Raw genomic sequence first — 16,676 nt, forward strand, 5'->3', positions numbered from 1 at the left:
TAGAAACACACGATAACACAAGATATTTAACGAGGAAACCCAGTGTGGGAAAAACCTCGGTGAGATTTATGACCCACAATATACTCACTGGCCAATGAATAAATACTACTTACTATAAGGGGCCTGCACATGCAGTGAGGCCAATAGCCTCAAGCTCACTACTCAATGAAGAGTCACACTGACTACAAAATGGATTATTAAATCCAATACAATGTACTACTCAAAACAACATCTCTAATGCCAAGTTCAGTACCGGTTTAAGCTCAATTAAATACCTTATCCAAAAACCTTTTCTACCACTAAACAATTATTTTCTACCATACATATATTCTCTCCTCTTCTCAAAATGACCTATAAGATCTCATACATGTATGACTCTTTTACAATATACCATGTCGGCTTACAAAAGATAATTATATTACAATAAAAAAAAATTCATCCCATGTCAGCTAGAGTGTCGGTATGCTTTGTTGCCGATGTAATCTGAATACCAATGTAAGTGATTGTCGGTGTTGGTGTCTACCGGTGTATGAAGTTTGTGATGTCGGGCATGTAGAAACCAATTGCTGGTGAGTTTCTAGTTGGTTTCCATGAATAACAACTTCAACTATTCTCATACAAGTGTAGAATGCCAACAGATAGATATGTCTTTTGTCTTAAAATGAAATACCAGATTCTTTTATATGTCAATAGCAGCAGAGTTATCATAGTGAATAACTATCAGTCCATTACAACCCACCTTTATATCCTTCAACATTTTCTTCATCCATAAAACCTGTGTACAGTTAGTAGCAGTAGCAACATACTCAGCTTTAGCAGTAGATAAAGAAGTACATGACTGTTTCTTGTTGATCCATGAAACCAACTTCTTTCCAAGAAAGAAAGCTCCACCGGAAGTACTTTTTTGGTCATCAACATCTCCATCCCAATTAGCATTTGTATATGCACATAAAGTAAAGTCATCATCCTTAGGGTACCACAAACCATATTCTGATGTACCTTGTAAGTATCTAAAAATCCTTTTCACTGCACTCTCATGATTCTCTCTAGGATCACTCTGAAATCTTGAAACAATACAAACAACATTCATTATGTCAAGCCTAGTTTGAGTCAAATAAAGTAGACCTTCAATCATAGATTTGTATCTTGTAGGATTTACCAGTGCAGAAACATATTTTCTTGTCAATTTCTCACTTGTAACCATAGGAGTACTTACCAGTTTAGAATCTCCCATACCAAATTCCTTCAACAATTCCTTAGCATACTTAGTTTGACAGATGAAAATACCTTTATCACTCTAAGTAATCTGCAAACCTAAGAAAAATTTAATCTCTCCAATCATAGACATTTCAAACTCTTTCTCCATATTCTTAGATAATTCAATGCATAACATATCTTCACCTCCAAAATAATGTCATCAACAAATACTTCAATAATTAGTATATCATTATCAATGATCTTATAATATAAATTACTGTCAGCATTACCCTTAGTTAAACCAAGCTTCAAAAGATATTTATCCAACATTGCATACCAAGCTCTAGGTGTTTGTTTCAATCCATATAAAGATTTCCTTAACTTGCAAACCATGTTTGTATCATCTGATAGTAAAAAACCATCAGGTTTCTCAATGTAAACTTCCTCATTGAGATCCCCATTCAAAAATGAACATTTAACATCCATCTGATAAACCTTGTAGTTTTTATGAGAAGCATAGGTAAGAAATAATCTCACAACTTCAATCCTAGCTATAGGTGCAAAGGTCTCTCCATAATCAATTCCTTCCTTCTAAGAATATCCTTTACAAACCAATCTAGCCTTATTCCTTATAACTTGACCATTCTCATTCAATTTATTCCTAAAAACCCATTTAGTTCCAATAACATTCTTAATTTTAGGCCGGGGAACCAAAGTCCATGTATTATTTTTCTCAATATGATCTAATTCTTCTTCTATAGCTTTCAACCAATATTCATCTTTACATGGCTCAATTACTGATACCGGTTCAACTTGTGAAATTAAACATACCTCATTAGTTGCTAGTCTTCTTCTTGTCATTACTCCATTGTTCTTATCCCCAATGATCCAATCTTTTGAATGATTCAATCTCACATACCTAGGAGTCCTTTGACTCTCTATTCCTCTTCCATAATCTTCAGTTACTGTAGAATTTTTTGATATTATCGAAGTAACTGGTTCAACACTCTATTTCGGTAAAGGTGCAGTTGGTTCAAATATAATAATTTCCATTGTCGGTTCCTTCTCATAAACTCTGATTTGACCTCTATTTAGCTTATCCACTTTGACATTAGCACTCTCCACAATTCTCTGCAATCTTTTGTTATAACATCTATATGACTTGATTTCATTAGAATAACCAATAAATATGCCTTCATCATATCTAGGATCAAATTTTCCAATGAAATCATCTCTCCTGATATAATATTTACTACCAAAGATTTTGAAATACTTAACTATAGGTGTATTTCCAAACCATAATTCATAAGGTGTCTTACTGGTTTCTCCTTTGATATGTACTATGTTGAATGTATAAACCATTCTTCTCACTACTTCTCTCCAATAGATATGAGGTAGACTAGCTTCCATCATCATTTTTCTAGAAGCATCCAAGATAGTTTTGTTCTTCCTTTCCACAACTCCATTCTATTGAGGTGTCCAAGGAGCAAAAAATTGTCTTCTTATACCATGCTTCTCACAAAAGTTATTAAACTCACCGGATATGAATTCTCCACCATGATCTAACCTCAAACATTTAATCTTCAATCCTATCTCAGTTTCCACTTTAGCCTTAAATATTTTAAACTTTTCAAATGCCTCATTTTTTTTCTCTTAGAAAAGTAACCCACATCATTCTAGAATAATCATCAATGATTAGCATGAAATATTTATCACCTTGAAAAAATTTAACTCTAGCAGGGCCACACAAGTCAGTATGAATAAGATCAAGAACATCATTAGATTTATCTTGTATTCTCCTAAAAGGGGTTCTGACCTATTTCCCCATTTGACATTCTTTACATACCAGATTATAGGGCTTCATAATCTTAGGTATATCTCTAGCTACCTTAGTTGAACTCATCTTCACAATGCAATCAAAATTCACATGACACGGCCTTTTATGCCATAGCCAACTCTCATCATTTTTTGTAATCAATCTTCTCACCAGAATTCAAATGAAATATATTACCTTTTGTCTATGTACCAATTGCAATCTCCATACCAGATCTGTTAATGATTTTGCATTTTCCATCCTTGAACTACAATTGAAATCCCTTATCCACCAATTGTCCTACACTCAAAAGATTATGCCTTAAACCTTCAACATAATAAACATTGTAAGTATTTTTCTTACCATCCAGTGATATAGTTCATTTTTATTTGATCATACATGCTTTGTCATCTCCAAATCTAACTAGACCACCATCAAATTCTTGCAAAGATACAAACTTCCCTTTATCTCCAGTCATATGATGTAAACAACCATTGTCAATTACCCATTCATCCTTGTCTTCAATTTTAGTAGCAAGTGCCTTCTCTTCAGGTACATTCTCTTCCTGTGCTGAAAAATCTTCCTTGATAGCCAGGAACACCCATTCCTTCCCATTGCCAGAACCACTAGCAAAGCCTTATGTCGGTTCTTCATCAGAATCAGTAATGCCTTCCTCATCCACTATGTAGCATGATTTGTCTATGTTTTCCATGTACTTATACTTGTTTTGATATCCAAGGTTAGGCTTAAAAGATCTTCTAACTCTTTCTTCAAATCTTGAATTTCTTTTAGGACATCTAGATGCAAAATGACCAATCTTATTACATGCAAAACATTTAAAAGGTGCTTTTCCTTCATACTTACTTCCTACTGGTCCTTTAGGTACTCTTCTAGCAAATAGGGCTTCAAGCTACTCAAATTCTTCATCTTCTCTCTTCATATCATCCAATTCCTTTGCATAAAAAGCTTGCCAATATTTCTTACTGATTGCTGATGTAGATGCATGAAAAGAAGGTTTAGTCTTCATAGCTCCAGAAGGTCCAAATTCTTCAAGCTCAAAATCAGATAGTTTCCCAACCAAAGTATCTGTGTTGACAGATATATTAGCCATTATCCTCAACTCATTAATAGTAGTAGCCTTCATTTTGTAAGCTAGTGGTAGGGCTCTGAGAACTTTAGAAACAATTTCATCTTCACTCAGAGTTCCACCACAATATTGAATTCCCATAACAATCTCATTTACCATTTCCATGAACGCAGTAATCCTTTCATCTTCTTCAATCTTTAGGTTTTCATATCTCACCTAGTAACCATCAAGTTTAGAAATATTCACTGTAGGGTCACCTTCATTAAGAGTCTCCAACTTATCCCATATAGCCTTCCTAGATGATTTATCAATCAATCGCATTATTTGTTGATCACAAAGTGTACACAAGAGGGCTTCTCTTGCTCTACAATCATTCTCAAGCTCAGTATCCTAGTGTTTTAGAGGAGGATTGCCAGATGTTGGATTATAAGGTGTGACATCATTCTGTGTGATCTCCCAAATCTCCTTTCCAAGACATCTCAGATGAGCATCCATCTGAACCTTCCATACTATGTAATTTGTTCCATCAAGCCTAGGAATATCTCTCCAAAAGATAGCTCTAGATGAACTAGATGAACTAGAACTGTTAGATGCCATAGGACCAATTGTTAGACAGTTCAAATAAGCAAAAGATAACTGAGAGAGGGGGTGAGTCAGTTGTCGTAGATTACCAGAACCTTAAGCAATTAAAACTTTAATACAGGAATAGAAATTAAACCAATTAAGAATAAACAATAATTACAGAATAAATACCATCCACATGACACCAAGATTTATACATAGAAAACCCCGATAAAGGGAAAAACCATGGTGGGAAGCATACCCACAGTCAGATAATACTTTTGCAATAAGTATGTGAATTAAAATTGAGGGGCCTTCACTTGAAGGAAGGCTAATAACCTAGAGTGCACTGCTCATCATAAAACCAGCCTCACTGACTACATAAAAATCTAGACTACAATCCAGAGAAGTGTTTGAACTGCACAGATAGCATCTCTTATGCCTGAGTACAGTTCTAGTTAAGCTCAATACCGGAGGACTAAATCATCTTACATAAACCCAATTTGATCTCCAATGATCAACCAAATCCTCTGCCTGAATGATATTACATTATTCGCACATAACATCCCCATATCCCATTCTCTTGATCTCTACCATGTGATCTACAATGAGATCTTACATCTATATATACAAAACCTTGACCATAAACAATTAGCTCAACCACCAGATAATAAACCAATTACAAAACATGTTGGCCTTAGACCAAACAAATAATATCTAACACATAAGACATCTCAAAAACACATCGAGAGGTTGAATCCACATGTTTCATTAAGTCGGTCCATAACTTAGATCAACAGGGACCTAGTATAGGTCCACATGCTACAACAATGATCTCCATCTACCAATTCATGAACATGATCACCAACAGCATCTTGAATCTCCACCAGAAGTTGCACCAACACCACTTATGCAATTCATCAAAGATATTCATCAAAATCTCTGCCAGTGAAACCCTCGCTAGAACCACAAGCCAAGCTTCCAAGCAAACAAGATAGAATCTGATCACCAAACCAAAACCAATTTACTGAATATGAACATGAATATCATGAATAGGCCAATTCCATAACTAAATCATATCGGATCTTACTAGATCATGCTGGATCCAAACCAACCAAAAACCACTCAACCTACCAGGACTAGAAGGGTGTCAGTAAAGCACCCAAACACCTAGTATTAAAATCAATAACAAAACATCAATGCAACACATAATCAATTCCACCAAATGGCCAACAATGGTAACATCGATTATAAGGTTGCACAAAATTGATTTGTTGATTTGGCTTTATAAATTCTCAAGCAAAATGCAATTGACAGGTGTAAATTTCCAATACCATGACTTTCCTAGTATCTTCTCCATGCCTTTGCCAATACATGAGCTTAGGAATAGTATATGTACATCCTTCAAAGCATAAGGATTGGGGATTTATGTTAAATATTATAGTTGGATATGCTTTGATAGAAGGGAATGAAAACTATGGGAGTAAGACAAGCATGTAAGGAATTTGGAAAATGCCTCAAACAAATTGTCATCTCATGGGATGCAAGTTTCAAGATAGACACAAAATGGATTCAATGAAAAATTTTAAAATCTTCCAAGTAAATGCATCGGGCAGGAGTAAGGTGTGGGAATTCATTAAAAAATAGTGGAAGGAGAGAGGTAAAGAATTAAATGAAAGCAAGTGGAGAAATAATAATTGTCTCTTAAGGATATTTCTGCAAAGCATAAGGCCATGGTATGTTACTGTTGCAAGTGAAGGTTATGGGCAACTTAGAATTGAAGTGTTTTTATATAAAAGAGCCAAATGGGTGAAAAATTTACACAAAAGGTATGGAATGTGGTAAAATTTACAAATTATAGCCAAGGAAAATCATTTTTGCTAGCAATGTGTTAAAGTGCAAACAATATATTTTCACTTATGTGAAATATATTTGCATTAAAAAACCAAATCAAAATGAAAATAATATACAACGATAGAGAAAATAGTTTTACCTAAATGGTAAATTCTCTCCACAAGAATGTCTTTACGAAGAAAAAGACATATTTAGATTAAAGGGAAAATTTGTCATTTCACTTTCATTTAGACAAAGGGGAATAAATGTTACAAATTTGATTAATTCTCCATTAAGTGAAATTTTCCATGGGGGGCTAGTATGAATGTAGACAAGATAAAGGCAAATTACTGGAATACTTGGAGAACTATTTTTTTCCACAAATATGGACAAAAGGGACAAGTGTTTTCACAAAAAGATAAAATGATATGTTGGAATTCTTATAAGATGTCAGGTGTCACATGAGAAGTGGAAATAAAGAATATTTTATTGGAAACTAAAGAAAAAAGGGAAAATTGTAGATTAGAATGTTGATAAATCATAGTGTTACTCAGTTGTAGAGAGATGAATGAGGGTGGAGAATGATTTTGCAAATACGATTTTGGGAGAGGATAGTTGTCAGTAAAAGAGAAATTGTGGAAGCTTCTTCTCCTTTTTTTCTCCTTTCTCCTTTGTAGGGGTTTTGGATTTTTTTTCTTTTGAGGAATGTAAATAGGGTAGTGTTTTAATTTTTGAGTTGTAGGGACAGTGTGTTAATATGATGAGGGTAGAACCTAAGACATAGAAAAACACAGCAATTTACAACAAAATTATTATTATTATTATTTGAAAACTATCTTCAATACATGCAAATGAAAATAAGAGGAATAAATATTCATAGCTTGTAACAGATTATAGCTTACGGAATGTTCTAGAAAACCCCTTTCTCAGAATCCAACTTATCCTGCCCAAAAACTCTCTTGCAAGTTTTCGCAAATGGGTCATAAATATCCTTCCTATGGTTTGCAACCAAAATTACAACTTAAATTTTGAAATTTGGTGCACAAACACCAAACCTTGAAATTGGAAATTCTGAAAATTGAGCCAAATTCAAAAACTAGAAACTTTTTGAAAAGTTGTCCACCTTCTGACAGCCATAAGTTTTGATCCAGTAATTGGATTGATGTGTCATTTGAACCATCAAAAATATCTCTGAGTGAAGAATATGCTAAGAATCTACTTTGTCAATTCCTGCCACTTTTGGGGTCGTTCAAGGTATTTTAGTGCTTCAAATCTGACTCAAAAGAATTTTTATCAATATTTCGGGAAACTGAAACTTGAATAACTTTCAAACCATAAATGATCTTGAACTGATTCTTTTGCCAACATGCTTATTTTTTTCCATTCCAAATCATCCCACAAAATTATGTCTCCATCCATCTTCAAATTAAAACTTTCTAAAAATAGCAAGATGGCTAGAAAAAGTAGCATGACAATTCTAACAGTTGTAATTTCTTATTCATCCAAATGGGAATCCAGAAATGCAAAAACATTAAAAGAAAACTATTAAAAAGGAACATTTTTTGGGGTGATGCAGGGTTGCCCTTACACCACTGAGTGCTCCAATATTAGACACTTGGGTTTGTTTGAGAAGTGACCCCATCATGTCTCAGCTAGTTGAGGAAAACCCAAACAGTCAACCTCTGTCTTGGATAGCCATGATGAATCTTCAACAGGTCTTCCCCTCCATTTCACCAGATACTCCCTATACTGCCTATTTCTAGTACTCCTTCCCATATGGATATCAAGAATTAATTTGATCTCCTCCTTCTCTGAAGTAGGTGCAGGGATTTTACATTGTTCTAGCACTAGCTCCTCCTCTTTGCCACCTTCATGATACTTTGTTAAGTTTTCAATATTGAACATAGGGAAAATATTAATTCCATCTAGAAAATCTACCTCATATGCATTTCCTAAATCATGCTTCTTCAAAATCTTACAGGGACCCAACTTATTTATCTTCAACTTATTGTATGTTCCCATTGTGAAGCTTTCTTTCCTCAAATAGATCATCACCTTGTCACTAATTTGGAACTCCTTATACATCCTCTTCTGATCTTTCTTTTCCTTATACTGCATATTCATCTGGTTAATGTGCTTCCTCACCTCTTCATGTATATTCTTGATGTGTTCTACAAAGTCTTCAGCTTCGACACTTGTATGCTTCTCCAAGTCCATCTTCCTTAATTTTGGAGCGGTCCTTGGACTACCTTCATATAAAATTTGGAATGGTGATCTACCAGTTCTCTTGTTAAAAGAATTGTTGTAATAATATTCTACGTGTGGTAAGATCAAGTCCCATCCTTTGGTTTCATATCCTACCAAGCATCTTACTAGGTTACCTAGACTCTTGTTCACTAATTCAGTCTACCCATCATTCTGCAGATAGTATGCAAAACTAAACTTCAACTCTATTTTCAACTTCTTCCACAAGGTCCTCCAAAAGTATAAAACAAACTTGGTATCATGATCTCAAACAATAATTTTTGGTAGACCATGTAGTCTCACCACCTCCCTGTTAATACTTACTAAGATTTCCATTAGTCTTATGTTCAAAGTTATTCTATATATTCTAGTTGGTTACTTCTACTGAATCTTTCAGTCGGTATGCACAGTGCAGTTGGTTATAGAAGAAAGTAGTCTCAGAGCGTAGTATACACTGAACACTCTACCGAGTAACACTCTATGTCTACCGAGCAACAAGAATGATATATCGAGTGAACACACACCGAGTGAAACATGTTACCAGATTCACTGAACATAGACATATATGGGAAACGTGTTACAAAGATCAAGGAACAAGTAACCGTTATCACATTGGAAATTGCACTTAAAGATTGTGTATGATTTTGAGGTCATATAACCAATGAAATATTTTGCATGGTTATTCATTCAAGAAACCATGTTTGTAAGATCGAAGCATGGACCAGATCACCGACATAAGAGATCTATTTATACAGCATGAATTCAGGATTAGACATATGTGCAAGTATATATGTGCATGTGTGTGTGAAGCAAGAAATATACAAAAAGGAAAATCATGAGATATCAAAGTGTGTTATGACTATTACAATTGACAAAGAAAAACAGAGGTCACCGAGAAGGATTTTAGAGAACAGTCAAAGAACAGATTAAACATAATGGTTTACCGAGTTACTTTATGGGTTACCGAGGTATGCTATAAGCAAGGTAATCTTATTTTGAGCATATAGAATCTGCTATAACATTCCAGATGTAAAGTTGTAGATATTTGTAATGATTTATTGTAATATTTTGAAGTTGTAAGAGAAACCTCTAACAAGGTAAAAGACTCTAAGTAAGTCTATAAATTTTCAAGCCTCTAACTAGGTACATCATTTAGAATAAGTGTTGTAAAATCCTTTAGCAAGGTAGATCTAACAAATCTTGATACTCCTAATAGGGTAAGCTATCAGAAATAGCTAAACATGTAGCTCTAACCGAGGAACCTTTATTATTGTAGTAGTGAAGTTGTGGGTGTCATCCCCATCGCAGTTTTTCTCTCTAACCAAGAGTTTCTGCATAACCAAAATATATGTGTTATGGAGTGAATCATGTATGATTGTTATCTATTGTTTTAACATTATATTATGTTACTACACTATTCAATTTTTGCTTAATAGTAAAGTTATTTTTGAAGAAAAGTTTTGAAGTACTGATTCACCCCTCCCCTCTCAGTACATTAGCTTTCCCTATTGGGCCTAACAATTCGTATCAGAGCTTCAATCTTGGAAAAGGATTTAACTGCCTAAAGAGAAAGATCTTATCAATGGAAGGCTATAAATAATCTCGAAGAATTGTATATCTGCAAGAAGAGTTGGATCATGCTAATCAAGTGATTGCAGACATGCAAAGATAAATGCAAAAATCATTGAAAGTGAGAAGAAGATTATCTGATGATTTGCAAGACTCTCAAGAGTTAGTGGAACAAATTGAGACATCATCTGAGAACAGTATGTCTGAAGAGACTGAAGAAATGATTGAAGTGTTGAAAGAAAAGAACAAAGAACTGACTGATCAGCTAAAAGCAATGAAAAGAGAACATGAGCATTTCAGCACACAGATGACCAAAAATCTTGATGCATTGAGGACAGCCGAGGATAAAGTAAGAGATCTAAAAAGAGAGAAATGACAACTTGAAGCATTAGTATCTAAAAAGAATAATGAAATCATAAGATTTACTAGGATTCAACAAAATCTGTCAGATCAACTAGGTTATGCACATCATGAAGCAAATCTGAAAGATGATGAGAATCAAGCATTGAAACTTGAACTATCAAGGTTGACCGATGAACTTAAAATAGAGAAGAAATCCAAAGAAACACTAAAGAAGAGTTATGAAGCATCAAAGATGTTGGATGAGAAACTGAATACAAGAAGACCCAACAAAGATGCAGGACTCGATTACAAAGGAAAAGACTCTATCGAGAAGGGAATTCATACTACCGAGAGAGGAGAATCATCAAAGCAAGCTGGAAACAAGAAGAACATCAAAAGAAAGAAGCCTATTTGCAACTACTATGGAAATCAAGGTCATGCTGCCAACATGTGCCAAATCAGAAAAGGTAAGCAACCAAATGTCACTAAGTCCAATGGTTATTGTTACAATTGCAATAACTATGGTCATACATTTAACCAATGTAGGACAAAGTCTACTAGCAATTATAAGAAGACAAAATTCAAAGGGTTTTGTAAAAACTGCAATAGATATGGACACAGTGCCGAGAAGTGTTGGTTTAAGAAAAAGAACTATATGTGGTCTGCACACCAAGAAAATACTGGAAGCTACCGAACTCATAGAGAACTTAGCCCACCATATGCTGCAGTACCATGGGATTACAATACAAGGATATGGTGTGAATGTTGTGGAAGATATGGACATATAAGTGCCAATTGCTTTATAATGTTTGAAATGAACAATCAAAGATCATGGAGAAATCCTGGTATGGCATGTTTTCATTGTCACAAAGTTGGACACTTGGCTGGAGATTGCAGAGATCAACCTAGAGGAGACACTGAAGAAATAAAAGGCAAATTACAGATGATTTGGAAAAAGAAGGAAATTGTGTCAAATGAAGAAAGCACCTTACCTACCAAGTTAGCTGCACCTATTCCAAATTAATCGATAAAGGTATGAAGGGACTGCACTCTCTCAAAGGTCAAATCTTAATAGTTCCTACTTTATTATGTACTTAAGTCAAAATATGCATAGTTAAAGATGTATTAGTAAGTTTGAAATTTTATCAAAGTCTTTTGAAAGCACTATACAAGAAACCTGTCAAGTCGATAACTACAGGAAGCCTGTCTAATCAATAAATGAAGGAAATCTAGCTACTCAGTTAAAGTGGAAAAAGGAGAGTAAATCGATTTAGTGGAACCGAGTGCATTTAATGTTTTAACCTAACTTGCATGGAGCCCAATAAGGTATATTGTGTACTTAAAGCATTTATGCAGTCATTTTTCACTTACCAAGTTTTCGAGAGAATAGAGAAAAGCGAATCTAAGGCGATCAAACCTCCTCTGAAGTGAAATTCAAGGTATTACATCAATCTCAATGCATTGTTAAGCTGGGTTACCGATCACATCTATTGAAGATTTCTCTTTCATATTTGTTAAGAGGAAAAGTGTCTATCGTTTGAAAGTTTTCAAACCCTAAGGATCTTTTGATAATCTCTATCTAAAATCTAATGGCACCGAAGATCCAAGAACCCATTGTTGTTAAGAATGTTGAAAAGCCCTCACTAAAATACTCTCTAACTCCCAAAGTAGCATCAGAACTGGATGACAAAACTGCATTTTCACTCATCCCGGATAGAGTTTTACTAGTTGAGGATGTCAAATTATTCACCAAATGTCAAGTTGAAGAACTAGGTCATGTTGAAATCAAAGACACCTATGATGAATTGTGCACCGATGGGAAATTGGATAGCAAGTATGAGCACATAAAGATCAAGGGATTGACTAAAGCCCTAACCTATCCCCATGTCTTCAAACCCTAGTGGGTCAAGTTTGTTCTGAGCAGAGTTCATGATGATTTCATGTGGTTAGAGGAGCAACCATTCAAAATCACCAAGGAAATCATTCATCTAATCATCGGTTACCCTATTTATGATCATGCCCGAGCTCAGAAGATGATATCACAAAAGGAATTGATCATCTTAATTGGAGTGGAATCAAATTGCAGAGGATTGAAACTGAATAATGTAACTAACGCAGACCTAAAGTTTGCTATTAGCGTAATAGGTTATTGTTTCTTCCAATCAGCAAGGGAAAACAGTGTACCCTGTGCAGCAATCGACTTAGCATATAAAATTGTGAAAAAGGGAATGAAAATTGATCTTTGTGAAGTATTGCTGAAAAACTTGTTTGAGAATTTGAACACCAACAGGAAGCCAAAGAAGAGCAACTTGGCCAATACACTAAAGTTTGGATCACTATTATTATGCATGTTTTTCTTTTTTGAAAAATTATTTCCAACAGTCAGTAAAGTAGTTTGGGAGCTACACCGACCAGTCACCCATCAAATCAATGACTTTATCAAATGTCTAGGTGACAACGTCAATGATATTATGGATGATTATTTCAGCAAGTTTCAAGAGAAGATGCATAATAGGTATAGAATTCCACCCCAACTAGTGGAAAAATACAAAGATGACATATGTTTTGAAGTAGACACCGACTACTGCTATGTGAATATTGTGGAACCAAGAACTCAATCTTTGCCACCTATGGGTTATGAGGTTGACTTTGACATCACACAACAGAAAATAGATTCCTTTATTACACTACCAAGGCATGCTACCGAGTTGAGGTATGGAACATATGAAGAAGTGAAAGAGAAAGTAAAGATGAGCATTGTAGTACCAAAAGCTACAAGAAAAGAAACAAAGATGATCAAGGCACTATCAGAGAAATTTGGAGAAGGTTCTTCCTCCACACCTATCAAGGGCACACTAGTAATCATCGAGGAGGAATCAAAATCCCAAGAGGCTACTATTACACTAAGCACCAAGTTGCCTAAAGGGAAAGTTCTGAAGAGGAAGAAACAGGACACATCAAAGGCATCACTGACTCCCTCAGTAAAGTGCCCAAACACAAGATCATCTACAGTGTCACCGAGTAAGAAACCAAAGACTATTGTTGTTCCTAAGGTAACAAAGACCTATAAGAAATCTACTTAGAGACTCATTTTGGCAAAAGAGTCTAGTGACACCTAATCTGAAGATGCAAGCAAATTTCAGATTGACAAGAGTAAGAAGGTAAATGTACATAGTGTTGAAAATTTATGTGCTAACTTGAAAGAATATGGTGGATTTGGAGGATTCAGATATGTTAAGTATGAAACTAGATCTGATGATGAGAAGAGACAAATAGAAGAAGATGTCATCTGCACACTATTGAAATTCCAATTGGCTCCATTGGAATTATCTAAGTCAATTCCAAATGAATTATATTTGCATATTGATAATAGGTGGAAATATGCAATGGACTCGGAGAAACAGATTAGAGAAAGAAGTCTGGTACATCTCTTTCTACACATGTTGGTAGTTGAAATAAAAGAACATCTGACAACCTACAACACAAAGTTCCTTGTCAAACAAAGATCCTTAAAACTAATGAATGGTCTGTATATTGAAGTAGAAAATGAGACAAAAGAAAAGTGGCAGGAAATCTTTAGAATCAAGAATGCTGGTGAGCAAGCTACAGTTGAAATTGTTGATGTCATCGAGGAAGATCCTGATGTCACCCAGCAAGACCCTGCTAACACCATACAAATTGATGAAGACATCATGGACACTGAGACACCTGAACAAGAAATGATAGAAGGCAATGCCTATGCAAAACTAGTATCCAGTGAATCAATTTTAGAACAAGTTGAGCCTTATCCTCTGGTCACTCATTCTACTACAACTGAGGCCCCTCAAGATACTGAATGAGGTGCATAGGTTCATGAGTCTACGGAAGGAGAAGCTACTCCTCAGGCCACTAGGGAATAGACCTCTCAGGATCCTCCTAACACTGAAAATGTTGCAACTGAGACCCTAAGCACCAAACCACCAAAGGACTCAACAAAGGCTAAAGAAACTGAAAAAAGTGTTGCCTCCACTGAGCAACCTACCGAGGATCCACAAGCCTCCCAAGCTATTGTATTGGTTCAACTAGCCAAATCAAAAGAAAAGAAGATGAAAAAGCATAGTTTCAAGGTTGATATATCAAAACCAATAGTGTTTCCCAATGTAGACATATCAAAATTAAAAGGGCAAGCACTCATTGAATTTGGTGAACTATGCAAAGCAAAGGCCAAACAGGAAAAACAAATGGCCATAAAAAAGAAAATTAAAGTACTTCAGAAGGTAAAGACACTATTATCAGATATGCTACCCGCAGCTACAGTGTCAAGAGATGTAGCCATCCATATTCAACTGGATGAACTCCTCAATCAGATAAAGACATCTGGAGTAGATGCATCTGAATATTTGAGCAAGTTAAAGGACAAAGAGATCATTGCAAAAATGATTGAAGAGGTACAGAAAGCTATTGCTATTGGAAAAGTTAAACTTGTCAAATTTATTGCTGAGTTGTCCCCTCAACTCAAGCACATTCTTTATTTATTTTAGAAACTCTATACATTCTCTTTATTCATTAAAGATATCAAACATAAAACAGAACCAATTGAGAAAGAGATCACCAATCTCTCAAATAAGTTGACAACCGACCCCAATTCTATTAATAATTTTTATACAAAGTTACAATAGCTCATGGCTCAACAATTGGAACTCGGGAATGAAGAGCACAAAATAAGGATGGACATTATGACTCTTCAAACCTTATTCATTCCACACTTGTCCTTCTTTCAAGAGCAGATCAACCGAGCCACTTACCTATCTACTACACAAGAGGGAAGCACATTAGATGGCTTAATTTCTCTATTGGCTGACATTCAAGCACAGAACTCTTTAATGGACAGTGTCAAGGATACACTCTCTGTCGCCCTCACCGAAGCAAGGACAAAGTATAAATCCATTTTTGACCAATTGCCTCCACCAAATGGTAACTAAGTCTTGATGTTTGTCAAAAAGGGGGAGTGAGTATCATATCAAAGTATACAGGGGAATGTAGTATATAGGGGGAGTATACCGAGCCAAGCAGTGAACAGAGCAGTAAGCAATGAACAAGAGCAGCACACAAAACATTGATCATTGACCATGCAAAATCAGAGTTATGAACAGTATATTGATAAGGGGAGTATATCTGAATATACTATTTCATTGAAAAATGTATATATTGTCAGTTTAGTCAAATTTTGCGAGTATATAGATTTTTGAGTTATAACTTTGAAAATAGTTTTTGTCAAACATCTCAACTAATGTCAAAAGGGGAGATTGTTACTACTTACTAAGATTGCCATTAGTCTTATGTTCAAAGTTATTCTATATATTCTAGTCGATTACTTCTACCAAATCTTTCAGTCGGTATGCACAGTGCAGTTGGTTATAGAAGAAAGTAGTCTCTGAGCGTAGTATACACCGAACACTCTACCGAGTAACACTCTATGTCTACCGAGCAGCAAGAATGATATACCGAGTAAACACACACTGAGTGAAATGTGTTACCAGATTCACTGAACCTAGACATATATGGGAAACATGTTACAAAGATCGAGGAACAAGTAACTGTTATCACATTGGAAATTGCACTTAAAGATTGTGTATGATTTTGAGGTCATCTAACCAATGAAATATTTTGCATGGTTATTCATTCAAGAAATCATGTTTGTAAGATTGAAGCATGGACCAGATCACCGACATAAGAGATCTATTTATACAACATGAATTCAGGATTAGACATATGTGCAAGTATATATGTGCATGTGTGTGTGAAGTAAGACATATACAAAAAGGAAAATCATGAGATATCACAGTGTGTTATGACTGTTACAGTTGACAGAGAAACATAGAGGTCACCGAGAAGGATTTCAGAGAATAGTCAAAGAACAAAGTAAATAGAAGGGTTTATCGAGTTACTTTATGGGTTACCGAGGTATTCTATAAGCAAGGTAATCTTATTTTGAGCACATAGAATCTGCTATAACAATCCAGATGTAAAGTTGCAGATATTTGTAATGAT

This window comes from Cryptomeria japonica, chromosome 11 (assembly GCF_030272615.1).
Source record: "Cryptomeria japonica chromosome 11, Sugi_1.0, whole genome shotgun sequence".
Classification (NCBI taxonomy): domain Eukaryota; kingdom Viridiplantae; phylum Streptophyta; class Pinopsida; order Cupressales; family Cupressaceae; genus Cryptomeria; species Cryptomeria japonica.